General features: G+C 39.7%; 1 protein-coding gene across 1 annotated transcript in view; it reads left to right on the top strand.

Annotated features, from left to right (window-relative positions):
• Positions 1–13,190: 13,190 nt before the first annotated feature.
• Positions 13,191–27,927, top strand: part of HAPLN1 (hyaluronan and proteoglycan link protein 1) — a 75,654-nt gene continuing 60,917 nt past the window's right edge. Inside the window, exon 1 of the mRNA XM_068980967.1 lies at positions 13,191–13,270. The gene's annotated coding sequence lies outside the window, so the exon portion shown is untranslated. The remainder of the gene's footprint in view (positions 13,271–27,927) is intronic.

Here is a 27,927-nt window from a genome sequence, read left to right as displayed (position 1 = left end):
CACTTAGTATCATCATCTCTAGGTCTATCCATATTGCTGCAAGTAGCATTATTTCATTATTTTTTATGGCTGAGTAGTAGCTGTTATCAGCTAAAGTTTACAAATAACTTCTCCATATGTCCAATCACACCTCAATGGGATTTGGAGTATGCTTTAGAATGAGAGAATGTATGGTCTAGCTGGGCAATAAGGTATTAATGATATAGAAATAAGGAAATAAAGTTAATCTACTGATACATTACACAAATATATTTTTCAAATTAGGGTATAGTCTTGGAAGAATGAAAGTATATGAAGGAATGATTTTGAAAATTCGAACTAATTTTCTTGTATTAAATTTTATAGAAAATTTGATTAGCTTCTATAGTATTAGTGTATGATGTTATGGGGTTCCCTGGTGGCTCAGCAGTAAAGAACACACCTGCCAATGTAGGAGACACAGGTTCAGTCCTTGAGTTGGGAAGATCCCCTGGAGAAGGAAATGTCAATCCACTCCAGTATTCTTATCTGGAAATCCCATAGACAGAGGAGCCTGGCATGCTACAGCCCATGGGGTCACAAAGAGTTGGACATGACTAGGAGACTAAGCAACAATAAATATTTCATTGTATATATATACCACAGCTTCCTTATCCATTCATCTGTCAGTGAACATTTAGGGTGCTTCCACGTCTTGGCTATTGCAAATAATGCTGCAATGAATGTTGGTTGCATGTATCTTTATGAATTAGTTTTCTCTGGATATATACCCAGGAGTAGAATTGCAGAATCATATGGTAACTATTCTTACCCTATTATAAATCCCAATATCATAGTCAACCTTCAGTAAAACAAGTAAAATCTCCCACCTTTATTTCCTGGCTTAAGTGAATGTGCAAATGGTGATTCCAGAAACCAAGGCATCCTTTCTGACGAGGTCTACCTGCCTTTGAGTTGCTAAGCAACTTTCTTTCCCTCATCCCTATGTGTCCTAATAATCACTGCCCCTCAAACTCTGGCCCTACCATCCTATTCAATCCATAATCCAAAGACAAATAATACATTGGATGAACTCATATTCCACAGGTTCTTCCACGCTCCAGGAATGTGTCATTTTTCTTTCTTTCCCTAAATTTTGCACAAATAATCTTGTATCTGATATTGTTTAATCTCTGCTCACCTTCCTTAGAGGAGAAGCTTCTAATCTTCACCTGAAGCTGAACTTAACAATATTTTCAGAGATTTTTTTTTTTATCTCTCATATTTTCAGCTGGAAAAATCTGTCTATTCAACAAAATGATAGCACACTCTATGTTCATTTTACTGATCAAAAGTTTGATACCTTTCATATAATAATTCCTAATGACAAGTCCTGCCCCAGAAAGGAGGTAGCATATCATCTTGTTTTCACAACCAGAATAAATAAATTTGAAATGGTCCTCCCAGAGACCCTTTAACAGCTACAAAACAACTCCAACGATAGAGTTCCAAATACTGTGGCTACCAGGTGGGAGCTATTTTTGAACAGACCTACCTCTTACTGTCCCTCAAATTATACCACTGACATTGCCTCCCACTCTGTTTATAAGTAGGACCATCCCAGCTCAAAGGAATTTAATACTATTTCTTATTAATAGATCTGGAAGATTTGTGAGAATATATAAATTAGGGTAGGGAAACATTTTTCTCTTGAGTGTCAATGTACTTCAAAGCTTCAATTAAAGACACCCTAGACATGAGACCTAATTTTAGTTAAAGAGGTTTTGCTCTTTTCTATTTTTATTACTTTTAAAATAAACTTTATTTTTAAAATACTTGTTAAATATTTGTCAATAACTTACCACATGTAAGTCATTAAAGATAAAGCAGAGAATAAAATGGATTTAGTTTCTGCCCTCAGGTAGTTTAAACACTACCAAGAAAGACATATACCAAACAAGTCATAAAAATATGAGATAAAGTGTATATGACAGAGAAGCTAAAGCTGAAATTTTAAGGAGAAAAATTTAGATGTCAGTTACTTCCAAATATATTGCATTCTTCATAGTTTATCATTTCTCCTATGAAAAAATACCTTAAGAAAATAATGGGAGGAAAAGAGAATTTAATTCTGACTCTTTTCTATTTCTTGTTCATATATAACTGTACTCAATTTCTAAAAATGGTTAGACCTTGGTAGGCAGCAATTTTATCTATTATAATAACAGCTTCATCCAGTTTAAAATAACATTTTATAGAGATTGTAATTTCAAGACAACTTAAGTAGAAGTCTTTCAGTATTTTGGCAGATCAAATGGGTGACTTTTCCCAAGGTCTATTCCTTAGGTACTGATAAAAACCAAAAGTGATTACAGCCCGCTTCTCAGAGGTTAAAGCGTCTGCCTGGAATGTGGAAGACCCGGGTTCGATCCCTGGGTCAGGAAGATCCCCTGGTGAAGGAAATGGCAACCCACTCCAGTACTCTTGCCTGGAAAATCCCATGGAGGGAGGAGCCTGGTACACTACAGTCCATGGGGTCACAAAGAGTTGGACACGACTGAGCGACTTCACTTTCACTTTATCAGTGTATTGGTAAACACTTCTCAGGAAGAGAATCATATCTTTGAGAAAAAAGTAAAAAAATTATCTGGCAAGGAAATTAGGATTGCCAAAATTAACTGCCCAGTTAGAATTTTTCCAACCAAAGACTCATAATTATGCAACTTTCCCTGACAGAATATATGCTGTATTGGGCAGGAAGATGCAACGACCTTTATAGACAATCATTTTGCCAATATATAAAGTATCAGTCCAAGTTAAGCATGTGACATCAAACCTATACAGAGTTACTGTAATGAACCCTTTTCCAGTTCCCACCACAGAATAAAAGCATACATGTACATAAGCTTCTACTCTATTAGGACTACGTTCATTGTCTACATGATGACTGAAAAAAATGAAAATAGCCTGAACAATTGATGATGAATATTTTGATATAATGCAGACTAGACGGTTTAAAGCATTAAGAACAATTATTGCTATTTACTTATTAATTTCTTTGGCCATGGTATGTGGGATCTAGCTCCCAGACCAGGGATCAAACCTTTGCCCCCTGCAGTGGAAGCGCAGAGTCTTAACCACTGGACACTAGAGAAGTCCTATAGTTGTTTTGTTGGTCAATTAACGATGGTTTCTTATTCCATGGTTTGGAGTAAAATCTATTTCACTTTGGAATAAAAACAACAAAACCTAAACTAAAATAGTTATTCCATCAAAACAACAAACATGGATTGCCTCAAATTACTCCATTCCTAGAGGTCAAGAATGGATGTTACAGCCATAAGGATAACTTTCTTATTCTTTGAGATATCAGCATACAGAAGGATTTCAGGCATTAAAATTAAGTATTTTATTATTTAAGAGTACTTTTTTCTTCTAAACTCTAAGGAAAATGATATAACTTGACAGCCAGAACTTTGAAGAATCAGTAAGACAAAAGATGCCTCACGCTTAATTACTCAAAAAAATGGTGGTAGAAAGAAGTCATTTTCAGAGTTCACCTTTAAAAGAGTAGTCACAAATGACACACATTTTACATTGAAATGAAAACAATGCTATGACCCTTAACTTCCCTTTAAGTTGTACAGTTGATTAAAACATAATTCATGATTTTTAGTAGCAAAATTACAAATAGAGAATATTACCATTCATAAAGATCGAAAGAGAGTTAGTAGTGAGGCAGCCTGCATGCCAATCTACTAGGCAGAAATGAAGCTTCACTCTCATTAAAGAGCCAGGAATATATTCCTGATGCACTGAATTATTTTACTTCAAAACTTTTATTCCTCCCCTTCCGTAAAGAATTAGACAGTATTAGGACATACTTTGGAGAAGGAAATGGCAACCCACCCCAGTGTTCTTGCCTGGAGAATCCCAGGGACGGGGAGCCTGGTGGGCTGCCGTCTATGGGGTCGCACAGAGTCGGACATGACAGAAGCAACTTAGCAGCAGCAGTAGCAGGACATATTTTGACATAAGTAACATGTATTTAAAAGCTCCCTAATTTGTCTTTTTTAAGTGGCTTGTAGGACTATAAATTCTCATTCCGTATAGGATCCCACAGAATCCTATGTTCACTGTTAGCTTCTTAAATTATCTAGAGGCATTAAAAGTAGAAACTCAGTCAGAGGTTGTCAGGGGTTAGCTGGAAGGAGGTATGAATAAGTGGAACACAAAGGATTTTTAGGGCAGTGAAAATATTCTATGATACTGAAATGGCAGATACATGTCATTATATATTTGTCCAAATCCATGGAGTATACAACATCAAGGGTGATTCCTAATATAAGCTATGGACTCTGGATGATAAGAATGTGTCAATGTAGGTTCACCGCGTAATAAATATCCCACTCTGAGAAGGAGGTTATGGACAGGGGCGGGGGCAGGCAGATGTGAGAGGAGGGGCATCTGGAAAATCTCTATACCTTCCTCTCAATTTTGCTTTCAACCTAAAACTGCTCTAAAAAATTATCTTTTTAAACAAAATAGTCTTGAGAGGGCACTGCACATAATTTTTAGCTTATTCATTTTTTACAAATATTCCAGTTGAGGGAGAGGGCTTCTAAACTCTGCGTGCAATTCTAATAGTAGTACTCACATAATAAGTAGTACTCAAATAACACAAAGCCTTTTATCCACAAGAAAATCCACAAAGTGATTAAATCATAATACAAAATTATCAAGTAAATTTTTTGCTTTACAAATATTTGTCTATTATTTTATGAGCCTAGATTTACAGAAATGGAGCATAGTGACTGTCTATGAAATTGGAGTCCAAAATTCCATTCAGCAGAGGTCTATTTAAGAAACATTCATGCATAGTAATTTAGTAATAAAAATATATTTTGGGAGTTGCCAGCATCTGATGAACAGCTATATTTACTCAGCTTGACCCAAGGCAGTTTCTATAGCCTCCAAACAAAGCAATTAATTCAGAGTTAAGAATGCCACTCTCAGGCCAAGCAGAGTAAAGCAGTATAGATTTTAACGTATAGGTCACAAAACTAAATACACATCTTAGGTTTTTTAGAGCTCAGCTATCCAGCAAGCCTCATCAAAAAGTTTTTAACAAAAGAAGTGCTGTGTTCACAGCAATGACAGAAGAAAGTAGTATTATAGGCATGTAGAAACGGACGCCCGCAAAGGAGAGCTGAGTCAGAGAGGCCACCAGGATGCTACTACAAGAGTAAAGATCAAATAAGATAGGGACACTTAAAATGAAAAAGAGGTTACAGGTGTGAGAAACATTTCAGACTTCCTCCAGAGTCAGACTCCTGACATGGTAATTTCCAACTAGCAGAAAAGATCAAGCATTTGTGTGGCGAGGAACTAAGACGCTGAAGAAAGAAACTAAGAAACAAAGGGCATAAAAATGAGTCAAGTCGGGTTTTAAATCAAAATGTATGGCTATTTTTTTTTTATGAAAGATAAACCTGAAAAGTTGGACTAGAAATCACTTTTGGATTTCTCCCTGCTAATACACTTTCTCTGTGGTTTTGATGTGGTTCAATTCAGCAAGCTTTTCTCTATGCCTGCATGTACAAGGCTCTGAGCTTGAGGTAGGGTGGGAGGCAACACTGGAAGATTTAAGAATGAATTAGCCATGAACAAGCAATGTGCTCACAGTATAATGAGATAGATATATACCTAACTAATGAGTTGAACTGTGCAAAGTTCCATAAGAGATATAAGGTAATAAATGGAGAGGAAAAAATAATTAATTCTTAGCTATGCTCTAGGAGAAGTACATTAATCATAACCGCATCCTAAGAACTACTCCGATTTGCAGAAATGGTGGCTGGGACAATTCACAGATCTATCTCAGGATAAGAACATAACTACGGGGACAATCCGTGACTCTCAGAAGACTTGATTTACTTATTCAGAAAGCAAAGGATTATTCACTGTAAATACTTTCTATTTAAGTGTTTTTGGAAGGGGCAGGAGAGTTTGGAAAAGAGAACATGAATAGAGAAAAAATTCCTGGAGATCACCAGATGCTAAAGCTATTGACATTTTTTTCCATGTACAAGCTGAAATTACAGTCTCAACTTTGCAAATTTTCAGAATTTTTCATATTCCAAAATTACTGGCCTTTAAGCTCAAAAGAGATTCAACCCCAGGCTTTTGACCAGCAAGAGAATATTCTTGAGTTGACATCAGGGCAGAATTACTGAGGAATTGCGGTGCTTTCAACAAGTCTAGTGGAAGTGTCAATTAGACACAAAATGGAGAAATATTTCCTCTTTTTCTTTTCTTTGTTTACTCATAAACATCTTCCTTCCAATTTAACCTTTCATGCCTTAATTTAGCCATATGTTGGAACAACTAGATTGTGGTTGAGGAAGAACGGCAGATTTCCTATTTACAGTAGAATCAATTGGCTGAGCTAGTCTGTGAAAGGAAGTTTAAGATAAATACATGCAAGGCTATTTCCACATGTGCGGTTCAAAGGCTCCCTCCAAAATCCTTTTACTTCCTCACTGCTTAAAATAAACTACAAGTGAGCTTTCCAATGACCTTAACAAAAAAAAAAGGGTATCCAAACGATAGATGCATGTATATATAGTTAGTGCTACATATATTAGTTAGTTTAAATACTGCCTTGCCTAGTACCTGCCTAAAAGTTGTATGTAAATAAAGAATTCTGTATTTCTGGTGATACTATGAAAGAAATATATTTTATCTACCTAGTTTAGCATTGACCAGTACAGATAATTTTAAAAACATCCAAATGTTTATTCCAAAACACTTAAGTCAAAATTTACTAACAGGCATGCTGCTTTAAGTATTTAGGTTAATATTCTCTTCTAGTCTTATTACTGTCTCTAAGCTTGGCACTTCACCAATTATTTGCTCTTGAAATTCTTCTCCATAGGTTTCTGATACAAAATATCACTGTCTTTCTCCATTTTTCTAACAAAGCTGGACTATTTTCCTTCATTTCCCAATAATCAACGCCCTACGCTTTAGTCTCTCCTGAGTAGTCTTGCCCTATGCCAACTCTGATGCATTAGCTAATTCACCCATTTTACCCTAAGAAGAACCAGTCCAGCTCAATTAGACTTTAACATCCTTATAACCTTTAGAGAAAAGGATCAAGAAGAAAATACAATAAAGACTAGATTTATTGATAGTTATAATTGGTCTAAATTTAAAATAACTATAAAAATAAGCAAATCAATCAATATTCAAGTGACTGACAATAACCTTATTTTGCCACTGACAGCAACCTAGTTTCTTAAAAGGGTAAAATATTTTACCTTTGTTATCTTTTATACAATTACTCATCAACTGAACATGGAAGAAAAATATGTATTATGTTTCCTTTAATTCTATGAGATCAATAACAATGATACAAGTTATTAATCAGCCTCTGGTGATTTACTATTTATGCCACTGGCAATTAGATGCAAAATACTCTGAGCTAGCTTGTTCAATAACTAGCGTTCCTCATTTGTTGTTCTTTTCCCTCTTGAGTATAAAAGATGATATTGTCATCTTCAACAACAGCAATAAATATTTTTTGATCAGCTTCTACCAGCAAGGCTGTGTGCTAGCAACTGCAAGTGCAAAGATATAATATCATCCCTCAGAGAATTTATAGTACACCTGATTTCAAAAAAAAAGAAACTAAATACATGAAAATATAAGTAAAATACAAGACAGTATAAAATAGGCCAGTGATGCTCTAAAGAGTAATATGGGATTGTGATGGTGGGTGAGGGAAGTTTCTTAACAATCAATACAGAAAAAAGGACACGAGACTAAATCTGGGCCCTACTGCGAAATGAATAGAACTTAGTTAATAATGAAATAGACATCAATGTATTAAAAAACTAATGAAAGAGTTTCTGTGTTCAGGACAAGAGAAACACACTGAAGGAAGAATAGATTATAAGAAATATGCCGTGAAGCCAAAACCAACCCACCAGGCAAGCAATAGAACACGTAGGCACTTAACTTCTCCGGAGCTGAGGATATTTATCACTTGGTATGATATTCATGTAGCCTCACTAGCTTCTGGAACAGCTCTGCTCTTAACATTTGAACAATTTATTGCCTAATTATTTCATCTGCCCTTTTGAAGAGTCTCTCCGCAGGACACTTTTTGAGAGTGAGAGTACAAAAAGCGGGCCCTTGGAAAGTCATCCCACCCATTGAATTAAAAGCCAAATAACCTTTTATCAAATGCTTTGTGACCATTTAAAATATTGAATTTGTATCTTAATCATGGAGTTCAACAGGAATATGGCCAGTGGGAAGGACTTAATTACAAATGATATCTTTCTCATGGTTAGCCCACAATCCCAAGAGATGCTTTAATGAAGTTCTGAGCCCTCAGACAGGAAAGGTCAAACAGCTTTCCTCCCCACCCCCATCCAGAGTGCACCCTTTCCCCTAGCAGATGTTCATCCAGGTATATTAGCCTGAGGCAAAAATTCCAGGAGACACAAATTCATGGAGAAGAAGTTCTCTGAAATTCAGTAGAGAATAGAGCAGCCTCTTTCAGAGTTTGAAAAGGAGATGAATTTAGATAATCTCCATTAGAATATAAATGTATATTTCATTGGAAGTATAATATGCCAGGAGGAATACCACTCTGCTTGCAAATTTATCACATATTAAAGATTCATGATATTTTATATTGATTTTTTTTTAATGTTGAAAATGTTCCTGCTATGTTTATAATATGCACATATTGAAATTTGCACTAGGTTAAACCAGTTGAGTTGCCTTTTTTGGTAGGTCAAAAATGGTTGAATATTCAATTTTATTTAGTTCAATCCAATTACTCAAATTGTCTTACAATTAGTAAAAAAAAAATGCAAAGTTAGATGTTACTAACACTATTCTGACCTATTTTTCATTCTTATAAAACTACTTTTGCTTTATGCTAAACAAGGTCTTTTCAATATCCATTAGCTCTAAATTGGTATTTACTTTTCCAGAACTTTGATTTTCCACTTGAATTTCTAGACTGTATCTTGAGCACTTAGCCAAGCAATTTAAGGTAAAACTTCACAGGAATTTTAAGCACATAAGCCATTTTAAAAATTAATGTTGAAGAAGATATTTGGCTTTTTCCTTGTAATTTAAGAAAGTTGGTCTCCTTACTTATCTTCCAAATGTAAACAAAATACCTCATTATGCCATGAAAGACAAGTTTCTGAAATTGAGCAGGATCCTGGGGGGGTCCTCCTAGGTACAAATCCTTTCCCTGTCCCCAGTTTCTTGTTTGTAGGAAATAGGTTTCATTCAGCCTCCTGGATCTTACCGGAGTTCCAAAGTGCAGATTCAAGCAATAGCTAATCAGGGAACGAGGGAATGCAGAAGCAAGGGAGCAAGAGTCCAGAAGCAATAGTGCAGCAATGGGGCAGAGGCCCAGTCCCCAAGCCCCCAAGGAATATGTGTAATATGTCTGAATTCTTCCTCAGGAACTAAGGCCTTCAGCAAGGCAGAACCTGCGAACTTGAGGGAGACCACCAGATTCCAGGAAGCAAAGCCCTGTCACTTCACCACCAACCAATCAGCAAAAAGTCACACACCTTGCAGCCCTCACCCCAAATTTTGCCTATAAAAACTTCTCCCTGAAAACCATCAGGGACTTCGGGGGTTTTGAACATGAGCCGCCTATTCTCCTGCCTTGGCCCTGCAAGAAAACCTTCTCTGCTCCAAACCCCAGTATTTTTTGGCCTCACCATTCATGGGGCACACAAATTAGGATCTGGTAACATTTCCACAGGAATTATTGATGTTAATAATTTGAAAAAAATCTTCACACACAGTAGACTTTGGTATGAGTTTCCTTGAAAAAACATTTGGATCTTCTAATATTTTTCTAGGCTTCCTGGTGGCTTAGTGGTAAAGAATCTGCTGGCAATGCAGGAGACACAGGTTCAATCCCTGGGTTGGGAAGATCCCCCGGAGGAAGAAATGGCAACCCACTCCAGTATTCTTACCTGGAGAATCCCATGGACAGAGGAGCTTGGTGGGCTACAGTCCACGGGGTCGCAAAGAGTCAGACACGTCCTAGCGACTAAACAACAACTTAATAGGTTTAAGTACTTGAAATTAAAAACACTGTACTGGGGATCTTTTAACAAGAGCTAGTTTGATGTTGCACCCCACAGGCTTACAAGTCTTGTCCATGCCAAGCCTTGACCTAAACAAGAGTCAGCGCCAGAGCTATCAGCAGTTTAACGGCTAGGGAGAGAGAATCTTACATGGCAGAAGGAAGGTCCTGGAGCAACACCATGGGTGGCAGGCAGCAGGCAGCACGTGGCGATGGTCTTCGCTCTAAGAGCAGGGGAGGGAAGGGGAGGTCACTAGTTTTATAGGAGGAATTGAAATCAGGTTGGCTCATTAGTTACCAGGGAAACCAGCAGAGGCACATGCCCCTCACTACCCCTTTAATAAGCTCTCCTGGTGGAGATATTCTGATCCAAAGATTAGAACAATCACTTGCTGGAGCTAGAGGCAAATTTGTAGGAGGATCTCTCAAGTGAGTAAGGTTTAAGTAAAGAAGAGTCTGGTCCAGCAGGGGATGTACAGAAAGCAGGAGAACAGCCATCTTAGTGACCACACTAGTAACTAGCCTATCAGAGAAGGTAGGAGCTAGGGATGGGGAAGAATAGATGAGATAACTCTGAAAGCTAGCTCAGATGGTAGGGTTTTACCTGAAACTGAAAAAAGACAAAATTCTAACTCACGGTGGAGGGACTAAATTGCGTAATGGGTGGGGTTTTTTTGTAGCTAATAAGCAATTTCTGAAGAGAACGCATTATGTTCTCTTAATGCTGTGCTGGAATACCTGTATATGGCTGGAGACGACTGCAAAATAAAGAACAAGTGCCCGAGATGAACCCGAGATGAACCAGCTGATCTGACTTACTGCCCAGGCAACTCCCAGAAATTAGGTGTTTAAACTGAGGGAACAAGATCAGTATTCAAACATATTTATATGATTTCATAGCCGTACATTTGTTTTTAAGTCCAAATCCTTTATGGTCCTCAAAGTGCATACCATCCTGAACATTTACAAGAAACAGCATAAAAACTCTTTTCACAGCTGAGAGGCAGAGATGTATCTTATTTTTATTGGCAGTTAATGTGGGACCTACAGCAGAACAGCTGTCTCGAATAGCCACGAAATCAATGATATAAAATTGCCAAGTCCTGAGCGGCCTGTTCCCGGTGAGGACAGAGAAAAATTGAAAAGGGGGCGCCCATGCCCAGGTTTTGAAATGACAGGAAAGGTGTTGAGTTGTCTGTTGGAGGATTCGTTTTTAAGTATGTCGTGGCGAATATAACTAGTCTTCCTTTATGAGACTTTGTGAGTGTTTCGTTTGGCTGCGGAATAAAATCTTTCCAAGAGGCACACATTAATTTACCCGAAGACCCGAATGGCGAGGGTGAACCTGGGGGCAGGAACCGGTGAAATACAGCCTGGGGGGAAAGCTGGAACGAAGCCTTACTATCTTCTCGTTAAGACCTCTTTCCCGCCTCTCTCGTAAGAGGAAGCAGCCAACCCGGCTTAGGGTTTATCTCCAAGACAATAGCGCCGCTCGCCGCCTACTGAGCTGCTGCGACGGCGCGCGATGCCCTCCTCGCGCCCTGTCCCCCCGCCGCACCAGCTCCACTGGCGTCCCTGCCACTGGGCCCCGTGGCTCACCTGAGCCCTGTCCCACCGATGCCCCATCCCACTGGCTTATCTCCCTACAACTCCCCCGCCCCACCGATCCTTCTGCTCTTCAGTCCTCGGGCTCTCCAGACGCTCTGCCCTTCCTTTGCACCCGTTGAGCGGCAGCGGTCGTGAAGAGCCCGCAGCTCAGCCTGCGCCTCCTAAGCCCGCGGGCGAGAGAGGGGAGCGCAGCCGCGATCCCCGGAACGCCTCCGAGCGCCCAGCGCCCCTGGTGCCCTGGCACCCCAAGCTCTCAAGCGAAATGGCCTGCGTCTCGCCTCCTCCCTGGCTAGGGGCCTCTCGGGCTTGTTTGCTTGTCCTCATCCCCGAGCCAGCCCCGCTCCCTCCTCCCGGCGGCTGCAACAGCCGTTTGCTTCCTGCGGTGTGTTTCTTTTTTCCCCCCCTCCTAGGCTCCATCAAAGGTGGCTCTGTTATTGAAATATGAAGCCGTTTCCTCTCCAAAACCCTTGGTTACTCAAGGCGAGAATCAATGGACCTATATACTGACCCAGAAGTTATAAATAAATGTCTGTTTGTTCAGGAGGCGTTTTCCCGCGTGTCCTAGCATCTTCCCCAGTGGTTATTTCAGGGGTGCTTGCGCGCGCCCGCGCGCCTGTCTCCATGTGTGTGCGCGCGCGCTCTGTACCCATCTGGTTCTAATCCTGGTTATGGATCCATAAGCCAACTCCACCCATCCTGTCTGCCCCTCGCATTCTTCACTCTATAAATAAACCCAGGTTCTTTGAGCTTTGTCATCCAAGGATACAATAGCAGTTGTTTGTTAAAGGAGAATCAAACTCAGTATCAATACTGCGTCCAGTAAACAAGAAAGCATACTTCTGGCAGTGTGGGTGAAAGGGCACCTTAAATTTTGGAAGCTTTATCCGCTGTTGTCATAATTACCTGTCTACCTGATTACCATGGATATACCTTGGGGAGAGGGAGACGGGAAAGCGAGGACCTCCCCTACTTTTGGATCTTCATTTTAAGCAGAGGCTAAGAAACAAAGTGAAAATTCACTGTCCTGGCTTGTCTGCCTCACCCCGCTGCCCCAGGATCATTCCACAGCCCCTTGCCCCATCCCCTCTGGACAGACCCAGGAGGTGTGCAGTGGTGAGGGCTTGTGGTTGTAGCTCCCGCTTTGCCTGAACCCCTGAGCGGGTAACTCCGGGATCTGAGCAGAGGGAAAGTCATCTAAGAGGCTGCTGTTCCACAAGGTCTGGGCATAGAGCTGCCCCTCCCTTCCTCCCTGAAGTTTGCATGAAGCGCACGTTAGGCTGTAATTAGGGGATCTGGGAGGAGAACTTTCCTGGTGACGCTGCTTTGCTTTTCTTCTGCTCTTGGTGAGAAAGTGCCTCCTTCTTCCCAGGAGCAGGACCTCTGCCATCCAGCGCCACAAAGAGACATTCTGCGCGGCACACGCACACACACACACACACTCACACACGCACACACACTTGCCCAGAGACAAACTTAAGGTGAGGGGAAAGAGCGCTGGCTTCACTTGATCTCCAGGCTCCAACTTGAGCAGGACTTGAGAGCATCTGAACTTCTGGATTTTAGGACAAGGTAAAAATCCCTTTTTTTTTTTTCCTCTTTGGGTTAAGCCTTGATTCCTTTAAGATTTCAGAGAGCAATACATATCATAATATATGTATACATTAAAATAACTTTTCTTAATTTTGAGTTTGACATGGCATCTCAACTTTTTAAAAAAAAAAAAGGATTCATATTGTCAGATAAAATACTGTTCAGCAATAAACAAGCTCAGTCTAGACTGGGGCAAGGAGGAAGTCCAATATCCCAGATTTTGCTAATGCTACTATAAATCTGGTGGATGCATGGTTTCCAAGTGGCAGTTTTTCCATCTGTATTTCAACAAACATTTTTATAACACCTGGAAAAACGGATAGTATAGGCTGAAGGGAATGCTGAGGAATGGCAATGTCCATTCCAGATTTGAGTGTTCTTTTAGAGACTATGTAAGTTTATGTGAAAAAGAAAGTTATTGTAATCACATAGGTAATACCTGTAAGAGTGACAGTCTTTGAGATGTTACTGATTTTGGTCCAGGGTTCTCAACTTAATTGTGAAATTAAGATCACAGAACTCTGATGCTTTTTGTATATAGAATGATGTTGGTGGACAATTTTAATACACTGAAAAAATTCCTTTTAAGTCATGGTTGGTAAGGTTACTTTTAAAAGTTGCTTAAATGAATGATTTGTGTGAGACTGTTTACCATCCTAAGTAAATCTGAACTCTCTGGGGTTGAAATGAAGTTGTTTTCTTCCATTGACTATGACTGTTGTGTTCCAAATAAGATGGTTTATTATTTTGAAAATAAGTTATTTTATTTTCATTTATCCCTGGAAAAATACACAAAGCAGCCAGTACTTTGGGAGTTTTTAGGATGGAAAGCGTTCCTGTACACGTTCCAGTGTGATGTCATAAAATCAAACATACTGGCTGGCTTCTTGGAAGCTAACGGTTCTTAAGAAATAAAGCCTGAGAATTAATTTCTACATGAAATGTAATATTTATTCATTACAAATGTAGTTTCTGGTAACCATTTCTATTTTATTATTTCAGTATACTAAATTTGCAGTCATTTTATACACACTTCAGCGACTTCAATATTTTAATGGAATCATAAAATGGGAATACTGTTTTACCAAAAATACATCATAGTCGTTCTCTTTGGATAACTTTTAGTTTGATGTGTCTTAAGTTCAGTTCCATTATTTTTATGAATAAAGAAGTTTTTCTTTCATTCAATAAAATAGAAAGTATGCCAAAGGAGGTTGGGCATTTATTCAAACCTTAGTCTTCAGTCACTTTGAGGCTATCTGTTCTTGATAATTTAATTTTTAAACTAAGAGAATGGCTATATGTTTTGGTAATCTCTTCACAAAACTGGTAACAGATTAAAAATGGAAAAACTAGATAAGAACTAATTTTGTTTAAACATAGCTTAATGAGCAAGAGAAAACCAACAACCTCCAGACCACTGGTCTCCAAAGAGAAAGTACCCAGAGGCCAGTATTCCAAAGGGGAGTGTTCAGTGGGCCTGGGCTTTCTATCAGAAACAAGCAAGAAGAGAACATGGTGTTCTTATAAAGTGAGCCATTTATTGTCAGCTAGACCCTGAATCTCAGAGGAATGACTGACACTGTAATTTAGAAGAACTGAAGATACTTTCACAGAGAAGAATAAATTCATTATATCCCTAGTGGTTTCACTTCCTTTTCCTTCCTTTGGGAGCCGGTAACACATCCAGGATAAATACATTCGGCGAATGAAGATGCTTTATGAATAGATGGTCTACTAAACAGTCCTGCCTTTTAGCATCTTGGGTGTGGAATGTTGGTATTTTCTGAGTAGTTGAAGAAGTCTTTGACTCTTAAGGTAGCACAGCCCTCGGTCTTTGTAAAGATGAACAAGAGGCATATTCAGGAAATAACTCCCTTTTTTTGGAACACCCTAATACTGCTTTTCTTTTCATTTCCTTCTGCCCCATGTATGTTTTATTTTCCGGATTACATTTTAAAAATAATGGTATTCACAGCCAGTTAAAATTCCAGCGAAATGCAGAGCAAATTTGAAAACACTTTTGCATTGTCATCTTCTGTTGCCTCTAGTTAATTTTCCAACCTCCTGTATTCATTATCAGTAACCATAGTACTTAGCCTATGATATTTAAATATATTTAGTGTTAAGTAAAAGCAACAATATGTTGTTGGGGTAAAATGGAAAGGGATGGAAACTTGAATGTTCTTAGGATTTTAATCAATAGTGTTTAAGGAGGATTACAGGAAACAGCTGGTTAAACAAATATTAGGTGGTTTATGGTGGATGCTATGGTATAAATTAATAATGCAGCTCTTTATTTACACCATGAATGGGAGGGTCTGTGATAGTTCCATGTGGGAAGCATGGTCCCTGTATGCCACCTAGTGGACAAATTGAAGAACGCTTTCTCACCAGCCTCGGTAAAGAATCCTGAGTTCCATTCAGTTGACATTGAACACCAACTGCAGGCCAGACGTTGGGGTAGGTGCTCAGAGTAGAAAATACAACAAGTGACTTTTGTATAATTTAAAAATCAAGGAATCACTTAACAGTTGATTAAACTCATGGTGGTTTCATTAAAAATTAGTTTACTGTTACTCTTTACTGAGTAACATCATCAACTTTCTGCCTCCTTGAGGATAACAGTAACTCACTTCTAATCACAAGAGTCAGACCTGACTTAACAGAACAACAATAACTCATTGCTAATACAGGATTTGTCTTCTGCAGAGATGTCATGACCTAGCTTAAAAAAAGAGTGGGGAGAGTTTGAATCTTGAATGATTTTCCTAAATGGAAAATTTATCCGTTTTAAGTGGATAAATAATAATTAGCTTAAAAGCTTAGCACACAGATACTAGCACATATTCTTTAGATTTTTTTTCATTAAATATAAAAGGATAAGAGTAAAAGTTGCTTTGGGGTAGTGAGGTAAGTTTTACAAAATACTGCTCTCAGGGACTAATAATCAGCATGTAGGACAACTTTATCTATACCTGTTATTCATATGTAGTTTTGAAGCAGGAACATTGTTTCTATTAAGTTGACATGATAGATAAAAATCTTAAGAACAATTAGAATGAAAGCCACTGTTGGAAAGAAGCATCAAGATATCATAGGAGATTGATCCAACAGAATATTGCATTGAGACTTTTGAAAAACTTTGCTCCAGGAGATATATGAATTATTACTCCAAATGGCTCTTTGCAAGATATATGACTTAATGGCAACAGTGTTCAGCACATCAGCATTAATCAAGACAAGTTCTGAAATTCAGATTGGAAGGGAAAAAATGCCTCAGTTGGGGGAAACCATGATTAATTTGTTGCTTGCTGAGCTCTGGAAGTGTAATCCACAGATCGAGTTAGGCCTGCTGGTGTGGAATGGAAGTTTCCTGTTTAGGGGACTTTGGTTTTGTGTACACCAGCGAGACCTACGCTGTGAAAGGAGAGCTGCTCATTAAGTCTGTCTTCATTAATGCCACAGAATTATAGCCTGACTTGATTGGAGGTAATGGCTGGAATCAACATCAACAATCATCTAAAATAAAGCATATTATCTTAATTTTTATGTCCAGTGAGTTATTATCCACCAGAAACATAGCATTCTGTTAACAATTTCATCTGATCATCCTTGTGATTTAGCATGAATCGTAGACTCATTCTAGTGAGAGATTGCCTAAAAAGTCAGAGGTCCTCAAAGTGGAAATTTAGTCATGGATTGGAAAACTGCTACAAGAGGTTTTAATGATTTCAGGTGACCTGATACTAGATAAGAACAACCTACAAGAGAGAATCAGCCAAGCTTTCTGAAATGTGCTAATACTACTACGTTCTTGGCTGAATTGCAGTGGTTCCACATAATGGCTTTTTCCAGTAATGGAGACCTGAAGCGGGGCTTGCTGGGCCTGAAAAGTTCTTAACTATGTTCAGACCAAAACCAGGATTTGTTTAAAATAGCAAATGTTGCCCAAATATTTTGAGCTTCTATTAATTGTTTTATAGCTTGATAGGGGAGTGATATCTGAGATGGAGGTATTGCTAGAGGGCCAGGAGGCTATTTGTAAAGCGAAGCAAAACAAAAACAAACAAAGTCAGAATTTTCCAAATAGCTTAGAAAAATTACTAGGTCCCAGTCTTGCAAGGGCAACAGAAATTTCCCATTTTGTTCAACCTAGCTTAACCCAAAGAGAACAAAATTGACTTGGTTTGTTCCTATACTCCAGTCACTATATTCCAGTTCCATTTACTGTATCACATAAAATCCAATTAAGCTAATAACATTCAAGTGTTTGTCTGGTAAATCTGGATTTTCCTCAACTTTTCACAAAGTTTTATGCAGTTTAGTCTCTACCTACTTGATGTGAACTTTCCTCATTTTTTACTAAATTGCTTGGAATTTGGGGATCACCCCCAATCAATCACTCATGCATTCATTTGTTCATTCAACAAAAATTTATTGAACACTTGCTATTTGCCAGGCACCATGCTAGCACCACATGCTAGCCTCTTCACTCTATCTATACGAGGAAAACTGATACTAAAAAAAATCAAAAAGTCCACACTGAGGATAATGAACGGAAAGCATTGCAAGATCCTGATGTATATTATAAGCAGAAGCAACCAAAATGTCCTCGCCTCATAGTTTTCATATTAGGGGAATTTTGAGCAGGCATCTTTAAAATCATTTTCCCTTGTTTGCCATCTCCCAGCTGAGTAAGACCCTTGTTTCTTGGTCGTATGGGCACAGATGGGCCTGAGACGGCAGCTCTGACACTCCAGAACCCCAGGAGAGTAAGGGTTCCAGTAATCTGTCTCTTTGGATGGGCAGGAAAAGCAAAAGTCCATTTGCATACTGTTGCTGTCCACCAGTTTGGAACGAAAATTCAACACGCGCACAGAATGATTTAGTGCTTACCATTTGCACCAGGCTCAGTGCTAGGTGCTACAGAGTCATTGGCTCAAGGAGTTCACAAGCCGGTGGAGAAGACACATCTCATGAATCACAAGTGAAATGTGCCAAGTAGGTGAAGTTGGCTTTCCTAGTCTCCTAGGTCTCTTTCCTTGGCACTTATCCTACCTTTCCACCCAGCCTCGACCCTTGCTCTCTGCCCCCCGACCCCCAGGGAATCTGATACTCCTCTGTTTATTGATTTCTTGACTGACTGATTACACCCAAGTGTGAATGAGTTTCACTCATGCATTTACATTTCAAGCCTTTTATCTCTGTAAAGTAAATGTTTTGTTTTCTGTGGAAAGAATTTCAAGCATCTGGGGGCCTTCCCATCCTTACACCACAGTGTGTAATTAAGCTGATTTAGGCCTCCACGGTCTTCAATCTCTGTTATCCCCATTCCATATGTGAGGCCAGAGAGATTCCCTCAAGGCCTGTTTCTAGAAACACACAGGATCTTGGGTCCAGTTAACCCCTAGCCTGATCAACCTGTCCTACCCCCCTCCCCTCAGTGCTTTGCCCGGACACAAACTCCCCTCCTCCATTGCAAAGGACATCATGACCCCTCCTTTTGAACCTTCCTGTTCTCTTTCCTTGAGTCCTCTTAGCCCTTTACTACCATGCTTGGGTGGCTGCCTCTGGACAGGTAAAACACGTATAGCTTCTCATGTTCTTTTGTTTGAGCCCTTATGTCTCCCCAAATACAGCGACATAGCAGTGAGAATCCACATATGTGGTCCAGAACTCCTCTGAGTCAAGGTACTGAAGGAGGAAGACAGGGATAGGCTACAAGACAAGGACAGGTATTAGCCATCACGTTGACAAAATGGATCAAAGCCAGCATCTTTCTAAAATGTGTGCTGAGATCCTTTCCAATGGGTTTTGAGAAATTTCAGCATCAATGCTGATTATAGCTTCTGGAAAACTAACTGGAAATAAAACTGAAAATTTGCCTTGGCTTTTTAAAAGTAACACCGATCAGAATCATTTGTTTAAATATTTCCCATTTGATAGTTGATATAGGGCATAAGGGTAGTCATGTTATTAGTTGTTTCAGATTTATTTCTGTTTTTCTTAATTATACTCCTTTGATTATGCCACCGCTGATGCTCCTGGAAGATACTGGGCTGGTCTTATTAAGATGTGTTCATCACTTTTTAAATTGCTAGGACCAATGACCCAGATTGAAAGACTTTGCTTCCTTCCCCTTCTTCCCTGCAGTCTAGAGGAATGTGATCTTTGACCTGCATTATTCACCTCGCGGCAGGATATGAATGCCTAAGGTTCCATGTTGTTGTTGTTATGCCATTGTTGTTCACTCACTGAGTTGTGTCTGACTCTTTGCAACCCCGTGGCCTGCAGCAAGCCAATGGCCTGCAGCATGCCAGGCTTCCCTGTCCTTCACTCTCTCTCAGAGTTTGCTCAAACTCATGTCCATTGAGTCAGTGATGCCATTCACCCATCTCATCCTCAGTCACCTCCTTCTCCTCCTGCCCTCAATCGTTTCCAGCATTGGGGTCTTTTCCAATGAGTCAGTTTTTCTCATCAGGCGGCCAGAGTATTGGAGCTTCAGCTTCAGCATCAGTCCTTCCGTTGAATATTCAGTGTTGATTTCCTTTAGGATTGTCTGGTTTGATCTCCTTACAGCTCAAGGGACTCTCAAGAGTCTTCTGCAGAACATTCAGTGGGCACCCTATAAATGCTTCCAGTTGAATGGGAAGCTTGAGGGGTTTCCCTGCCTTCTCTTCCAAGTGTCTGTATTTCAGACATCTGAACACCTCCCAACCCCAGGCTATTCTCTGACCCTGCCTGTGTTTCCTTATCAGTCTTATTCTTCTCTTTTAATGCCATTAAAATCATAAACTCTTCTCAGATTTAAAAATATACTTATTGGTATAAAATAATGTAAATAAAATTAATTGATAATTTTAAGAAATTTCTAAATTTAAGGCAGTTGAGGCTGGAGGAAGGAAATGAGTTTAGAAAGGACTTGGAACAGTAGACACACAATCTAGTAAGGATACTCTGATTGGATGGGGGACAGAAGTTGAGGATTGCGTGAATGTCTGAAGGGCAGAGGAGAACAGGAAGAGCACTGCAATTGACTAAGACTGGGAATAAACGAAGAATAAAATTTTCTGGGAGTAAACCGTGAGTCTAATTTAGGAAGTACTCATGGGACAGCCAGGAACTCATATCAGTTAAATGTACATACTTAGGCACAGCGGAGAAGTCATGGCTGGAATAGATATTTGGAAGTCTTGAGTATTAAAATGGTAGCTGAAAATCACACAGAAGAGAAAGGAGATCATTCTAGGGAGGAACAAAGGGAGAAACAATTGATCAAGGACCAAAACCCGGGGGGGAAATGGTACTTTTATCTTATCAATGATATATGGCTACTGAGACGATTTACATCCGTGTCTTATTAATCCTTATACTCACAGTCTAAGTCAGTCCCCTGCACACAGAAGGTGCCAGGCATGTTTGTTGATTAAATGAAATTAAAATGGCCTTTCCGAGCCTTCATGCTCTAATGACAGATTTTCATAATGATAACCCTGAATGTGGGTAAGACCTCAAAATGTCTGAATTGCAGTTATTTATTCAATTTTGTCCAAAACTGAGCTAGCTTTAAATATATGTTGTCGTATTTTGTTGTTTGAAAATCAGTAATCAATGTGTGGTGTAGATGGTAATTCACCAGAGTACTTGATTAACCCTAGCCCATGTTGTTTAGCTTAACATATAAATGAGTTCACCACAGAATGCAGCCTAGTTCAAGTCCATTTATGATTCTTTTCCTTGGTCCTGAAGACCTCTAAATGGTAGGTCAGACTTGGAGCCTAGAATCCTGGATTCCTCCGCAGCTTGCTTTCCCCCCATCCCCCAATTCTTCTCCCTCCTATTGCTCCCTACTTGGGTTGCCACGTAAAATATATTGAAGAATTGACTAATTTTTAGTCTACGTATGCCCCAAATATTGTATGGTACCACACTTATATTAAAGAGATTACTTGCTGTTTAGCTGAAGTTCAAATTTATCCAGGTGTCCTGTACTACCCACTGGCTAAATCAGATAACCGCACCTACCTCCCTTGGTGTTGCTGTAGCTAGAATATGGCAAACAAGAGTTTCTTCATGAGATTTCTGAACACTTTCCTCCCAAAGGCCAACGAATGAAGTTACTAAGTGTATGTTCACTAGTGAGATAAATGTATTAAAAAGATACTGTAAGTAAAATTATCTAACTACAATATACCAATCAAAATGCAAACTTATAAGACATTTATAGCTAGTGTATGATATACCGTGTGTGCTTAGCTGCTCAGTCGTGTCCGACTCCTTGTGACCCCATGGTCTGTAACCTGCCAGACTCCTCTGTCCATAGGCATTCTCCAGGCAAGAATCCTGGAGTGGGTTACCACGGCCTCCTCCGGGGGATCGTTGGAGACCCAGGGATCAAACCCAGGTCTCCTGCCTTGCAGGTGGATTCTTTACCATCTGAGCCATCAGGGAGGCCCTATGTATAGCTATCTTAAGAATGCCCATAAATGCAGATCAGTGATCACGTGTTTTGTTGTTAAGTCACTAGGTTGCATCTGACCCTCTCATGACTCCGTGGACTTTTGTAGCCCACCAGGCTTGCTCATGGGATTTCCCAGACAAGAATGCTGGAGTGGGTTTCCATTTCCTTCTCCAGGGGATCTTTGCCCCTCAGGGATCGAACCCACGTCTCCTGCATTACAGGTGGCCTTTTTAAACACTGAGCCACCAGGGAATAGAGACATCATGTGTCTTAACCTGTTTAAAATATTTAAAAATGATGTATATATTTCATAATCAAACTTTTTAATTTTCACATCTTCCTATTGGCAATAATGATAAAACAAATAATTACTTTTAAATTAAAAGGCATACATTTATAAAAATTTATATAATGTAGTGGCACTAGCGGTAAAGAACTCGCCTGCCAAGGCAGGAGACATGAGAGACCCAGGTTTAATCCCTGGGTAGAGAAGACCCCCTGGAGGAGGCCATGGAAACCCACTCCAGGATTCTTGCCTGGAGAATCCCATGGACAGAGGAGCCCGGCGGGTTACAGTCCGTAGTGTTGCACAGAGCCTGACACGACCGCAGCGGCTTAGCATGCATGCACTTGTAATGTCCAATGACAATAAACTCTTTTTTTTTTTTTTTTAAATAAACTCTTAAATGTTCTAACTGCCGAATATCTGACAGGAATCTGCCTTTGTTAATTACATCATCATGTAGTTGTGCTGCCACCTTGTGGCGTTTTGAGGAATGACCCAACTGAACTCAGTCCATTAATACGTTACACCAGATTGACAAACTGGTCAGTGTTAAAATTGTTTCTCACATGATTAATATTTTTCATTTCACTCACAAATACCACATATTTTAATACCAAGGAAAGGCCCTCAAGCAAATATTTTCTAGGAATTTAATGTATTATCTGCAGATTAGTATATCACTTGAGATAATCACTAAATTATAAGTCAATTAGTACTATACTGACTTAGGTATTATGGGTGAGTATAGGTTGTATCTGCCCAAATGTTTGATCGACATGATCTTTAAACCTGAATTTCCCTGAACTCAACATGTCGAAAATTAAACTAATTATCTCCCTTCTTCCATGCCTGTTCCATGTAATCTCTATATAAATACCAAGACATTTAATTTATTATACAAACAAGGACACTTTTGAAAGTGAAACGGGGTGAAACTTAGCAATTACTCCAGCAAAACAGGTATAAACCAAGACTGTCTCAAGAAAATCGGTCTTCTTATACATAAATTAATAATCATCAAATCCAAGTCACCCAAAATAGGAAATTTGGAGTCGCAGACTCTGCTTCATCACGTTGTCCTGGAGCCTCCACTGCACACTTCTACGTTCCTTCCACCTGCTTGTTCCCTTTCATCTTCACTTTCCTCTCCACTGTCCGTCACACTTGCCAACGTTCTCATTAGCCTTGTCCTGTTGTCTGCAGAGGGGCCCACCAGGCCCAAATCCTTTTTCAGGATGTATCTAACAGTCGACTTCCTCTGCAACTGCTCCAGACTGCTGGGAACTGCTGGGCGAACTCATCACCCTGTAGAATGCAGCCAACTTCATGGTATCTGACTTCAGCCGGATCATTAATGCTATGTGGCTGTTCTACCATATTGCTTGACAGTTTTTGCTTTTTCCCTACAGCAGATATCCAAGCCCCCCTAATTTGCACTAAAAAGAGAAACCATCTCTAAAGAACCATCCCCCTGTCTTGCCACCAAAACAATCTCCTGACTTTTCCCTTCTGTTAGGAAAAAACGGGAAAGGCTCTCTCTCCCTAGCTTCTAAGCATCTCAGGCAGACCTTGCCCCTTGAGCTCTAGATCCTGAATCCTCCAGTCTTCAGACGTTTGCTATCGTGCATGCTGCGTACTAAGTCTCTGCAGTCCTATGCAACTCTTTGAAACGCTATGGGCTGTAGCCCACCAGGCTTCTCTGTTCATGGGATTCTCCAGGCAAGAATACTGGAGTTGGTTGTCATGCCCTCCTCCAGGGGACCTTCCCAACCCAGGGACTGAACCTGGGTCTCCTGCAATGGCAGGTGGGTGTTTTTTTTGGTGTTGTTTTTTTTTTGTTGTTTGTTTGTTTGTTTACCATTAGCACCACCTGGGAAGCCCCCATATTTGCTATTAATTAGGCTTTTTTTTTTTAAGATTCCCTGGAGGAGGACATGGCAATCCACTCCAGTATTCTTGCCTGGAGAATCTCATGGACAGAAGAGCCTGGCAGTCCTTCCAGTTGCAAAAAGTTGGACATGACTGAAGCAACTTAGGATGCATGCAGGCTTTCTTTTTTTTTTCCTCTTGTATCTTTCAGCCTCTCCCACTTTGGTTATATCTTCCTATGGGCATTTGATCATGGTCAAATCCTTTTGTCCTAAACTTAGAAAACATGCCCTAGTCTCACATGCATCCTATCTACCCATCTTTCTCCTCCTCAGAGCCTGACTTCACAAACTCCCTGTGCTCATTGTCCACCCCTTCAACCCGTGCACTCCTCAGCCCACCACAACCTGCTTTCTCCCTTCACCCTCACCAGGGTCACCAATGATTTGCTTGTTTTCGGTATGTCTTCTTAGTTGCATTTCATTCTGATGACCATGTTCCCCTCCCCTCCCCATGATCTCTACCCTTAGTTTTGTAACAATGCACTCGCCCGGTTACCACAGACTTCTTTTCTGACTCCATCTCAGTCTGTTCCAGGCTTCCGAGAGCCCACCTGCTTCCTGGCAGCTCTGTGCTCTGATAGCTTCAGCCCGAGGCGCCCCACCCTGACCTCCAGCTCCTCCCTGTGCCCTTTCATCTACTCCTCTGTGTGACACCACTGTCACCTGTGTGCAGATGACATCCAGAGCTGTATATTTGGCCCAGAATTTTCTCCTGAGTGTCCAGACCACAACCATCTCACAACTAGGAAGTCAGCCTGCCATCTCAACTGCACTAATCTGAAGTCAACTCTTTCTCTCCTAAATTTGAACTTCCCTCAGTTTTACCTAGTTTAGTAAATGGCACCATGTTTTCTTCTTTCAATTTTCAAAAACAGAAACGTGGGATCATCATGTAGACTCTAGCCCACAAAAATCTCTTGGATATACACACCCTTCTTTAAAAGCCTCCATTGGTGGTGTGGTAGTTTAGTCGCTAAGTCGTCCAACTCTTGGGACCCCATGAACTGCAGCCCACCAGGCTCCTCTGTCCATGGGATTTTCCAGGAAAGAATACTGGAGTGGATTGCCATTTCCTTCTCCAGGGGATCTTCCTGACCCAGGAATTGAACCTGGGTCTCCTGCATTGCAGGCAGACTCTTTACCGACTGAGCTATGAAGGAAGCCCACTAAAATCTCCATTAGTGCAAGTCTTATCCCTCATTGCCATCCTCTCTTCTTACATTCCTGTAAACCTTACCCATTGGTCTCTGCATCTCTAGTCTTGCTGCTTTCTAATGCATTCTCCCACCTTAAGGCTAGAGTCATCTTTCTAAAGTGTAAATGGAAAAAACTTTCCTGCTTAAATCTCCTCAATCACTTTCTATTACTGTGAAAATTAAGTCCAAGTTATTTAATATGATTGGCAAGGTCTTCAGTGACCAGCTCTAGTTTCCCTTACCAGCCTCATCTCTCATCTAGCAGTGAGTCCAACACCCCAGTTGACAGGATCAAATGACCAGAAAAATGAAGACAGCAGAAATGGATCAGTAGCTCTAAATATTAGAGTTATCAGATGCAGATTTTATGTTTAAGAAATTGGGTCCGAAGAATTTTAGCAAAGAACTGGAAACTACCAAAAATGATTCAAATAGAAACTCTAGAACTGAGAAAATGTAATAACCAAAATTAAGAACTCAATACATGAGTTTACAAAAAGTTTAGAGACACTGACGAGATAATAAACCGGAAAGTAGTTCTGAAAAAATAACCAGATGGAGACGTTGTAGAAAAAGGATGAAAGATCCTGGAGGGAAGAAAAGTGTAAAACTTATATGGGGTATAGACTGGTGTCCCAGCAGGAGGTCAGCAAATAGGGCAGAAACAATCTTTTGGAAAGAATAGCTTGTGACTATCCCTGTCAGGGATTCAATATTCAAGGAGCACTACAAAGCCCAACAGGATAAAAACCAGAAAATAAAGAAATTAAAAAAACTCACAGCCAGGCATGGTACAGAAAAACTGCTGACAGAAACAAAGAGAATATTAAAAGCTTCCAGAAACAAAGGACTTTAGATAGACTAACATGTAGCGAAATTAGCTGGTTGGAAATTTTGCTTCTCTTTTCACTTTAGGAAAATCCCCAAAGTCAGTAGTTTGGCTTGAACATATTCTGGGTGGATCTCATGCTCAGCCTACTTTCTCTGAGAGCAAAGTCTTCAAGCCTAGAGAGTTAGCACCTGGTGACTGTTTCTGCAGTCTGTGTTCAGATTCTGTACAGTCCTGTTGCTATCTAAGAAAATTCTGGAAGCAATTTGGAAGGCTCCTATCTATCTTTATCACTATATATTAATTTAGATTACAAAGAAGAAATAAATATGACTGAGAAGTTGATGATTTAAACCATATATATATATATATATATAGCAAAGTGATCAGTTATACACATATGCATTCTTTTTTATATTCTTTTCCTTTGTGGTTTATCACATGATATTGAATATAGTTCCATGCACTGTATAGTAGGACCTCGTTGTTTATCCATCCTATGTATAACATATAATAGTTTGCATCTGCTAACCCCAAACTCCCAGTCCTTCCCTCCCCCACCCGCCTTCCCCCTTGGCAACCAAAAGTCTGTTCTCTGTTCTCTGTGTCTGTGAGCCTGTTTCTGTCTTGTAGATAAGTTCATTTATGTTATATTTTAGGTGCTGCAAATTAGTGATATCATATGGTATTTGTCTTTCTCTTTCTGACTCACTACAGTTAGTATGATAACCTCCAGATCGGTCCACGTGGCTTCAAACGGCATGATTTCATTCTTGTTGATATATGTCAGGTATTTTACAACCTTATACCTATTTGTTTAAGGCGCTGAAAGACAGGTCTTGACAGCCAAAGTAAATACAGATTTATCACAAAGATTCTGATTAATTAAAAGCTCCAGAATAGTTCTCTTCTCTTCTCAGATATTCATGGAGTTCTATCTACTCCTCTAATTCTTTGCTTGGGCCCTCCTTTCAGGCAGGAATCCTGTACCACATTCTCCTTCCCACCTGAATTATGACACCCACTATAATCCTCAATATAAGGACTCCTCTGGGCAATCTGACATTGTACTGCTAGCTAGAACTTGTCACTTTTCTCTCAATTCTTCCTTAGTTTTTTATTTGCATCATTACTTACATAATTTTCTATTTCTTATACTGTATTTAATTGTTGAAATGTATTTCTTCTTAGTAGATTGTTTATCCATCTGATGTCCTAAAGGGTTCTGACCCAAAAGGTTAGATTGGGAATCAGAGTTCAAAGGACTTAATCGGTTCCAGTGTTCCACCCACTCTAGAAATCCCTGGTGTAATATAACTGACAGATGTTTGTTGATCTGCTTCAACACCTGCAGTGGCAAAAAGCACTGGTATTTCACAGGAAATTCATTTCACTTTTAGAGGACTTACCAAGAAGTTCTTTCTGATATTGCACAAAATTGGCTTCCTTAACTTCCATCCATGTGTTCTCATTTTGCCCTGTGAAGTTACATTGATTAAGTCCAATATCTTCCCCATTTCATATCTGAGCAATTTATTTCTAGATGCAAAACATTATGCTATGTTCTGTAAAATTTTGTTATTTAGGGCACATTGTTCCAAACTCTGCAGATCATTTTATTTCTTCTAGCTTCTTAGCCACATTGCAAGTACTAAGCTTTGAGTCTTGAAACTCTAAGATTAAAAAAAAAAAATTCATGTATATTATCATGACTTAAGCAAACCTCTTGATTGATGGTGCTTACAGAATTATTCTAATGATTAAGATAATGTCCTTGTTACTGGAAAGGTCTCCTTTTATTAAACAAATAGCCAGTGCACCAGAGAAATGGAAAATAAATGTCAGTGTGGAGTTAAAAACCTTTCTTTTGAAAACAGAATGCATTGATCATCTGCACTCTTATTGTAACTTTATTTCATCACTGCTGCTG

The sequence above is a fragment of the Capricornis sumatraensis genome, chromosome 9, assembly GCF_032405125.1.
Source record: "Capricornis sumatraensis isolate serow.1 chromosome 9, serow.2, whole genome shotgun sequence".
Classification (NCBI taxonomy): Eukaryota; Metazoa; Chordata; class Mammalia; order Artiodactyla; family Bovidae; genus Capricornis; species Capricornis sumatraensis.
Note: the sequence above shows the minus strand (reverse complement) of the source record. Positions and strands in the feature narration are given on the sequence as shown.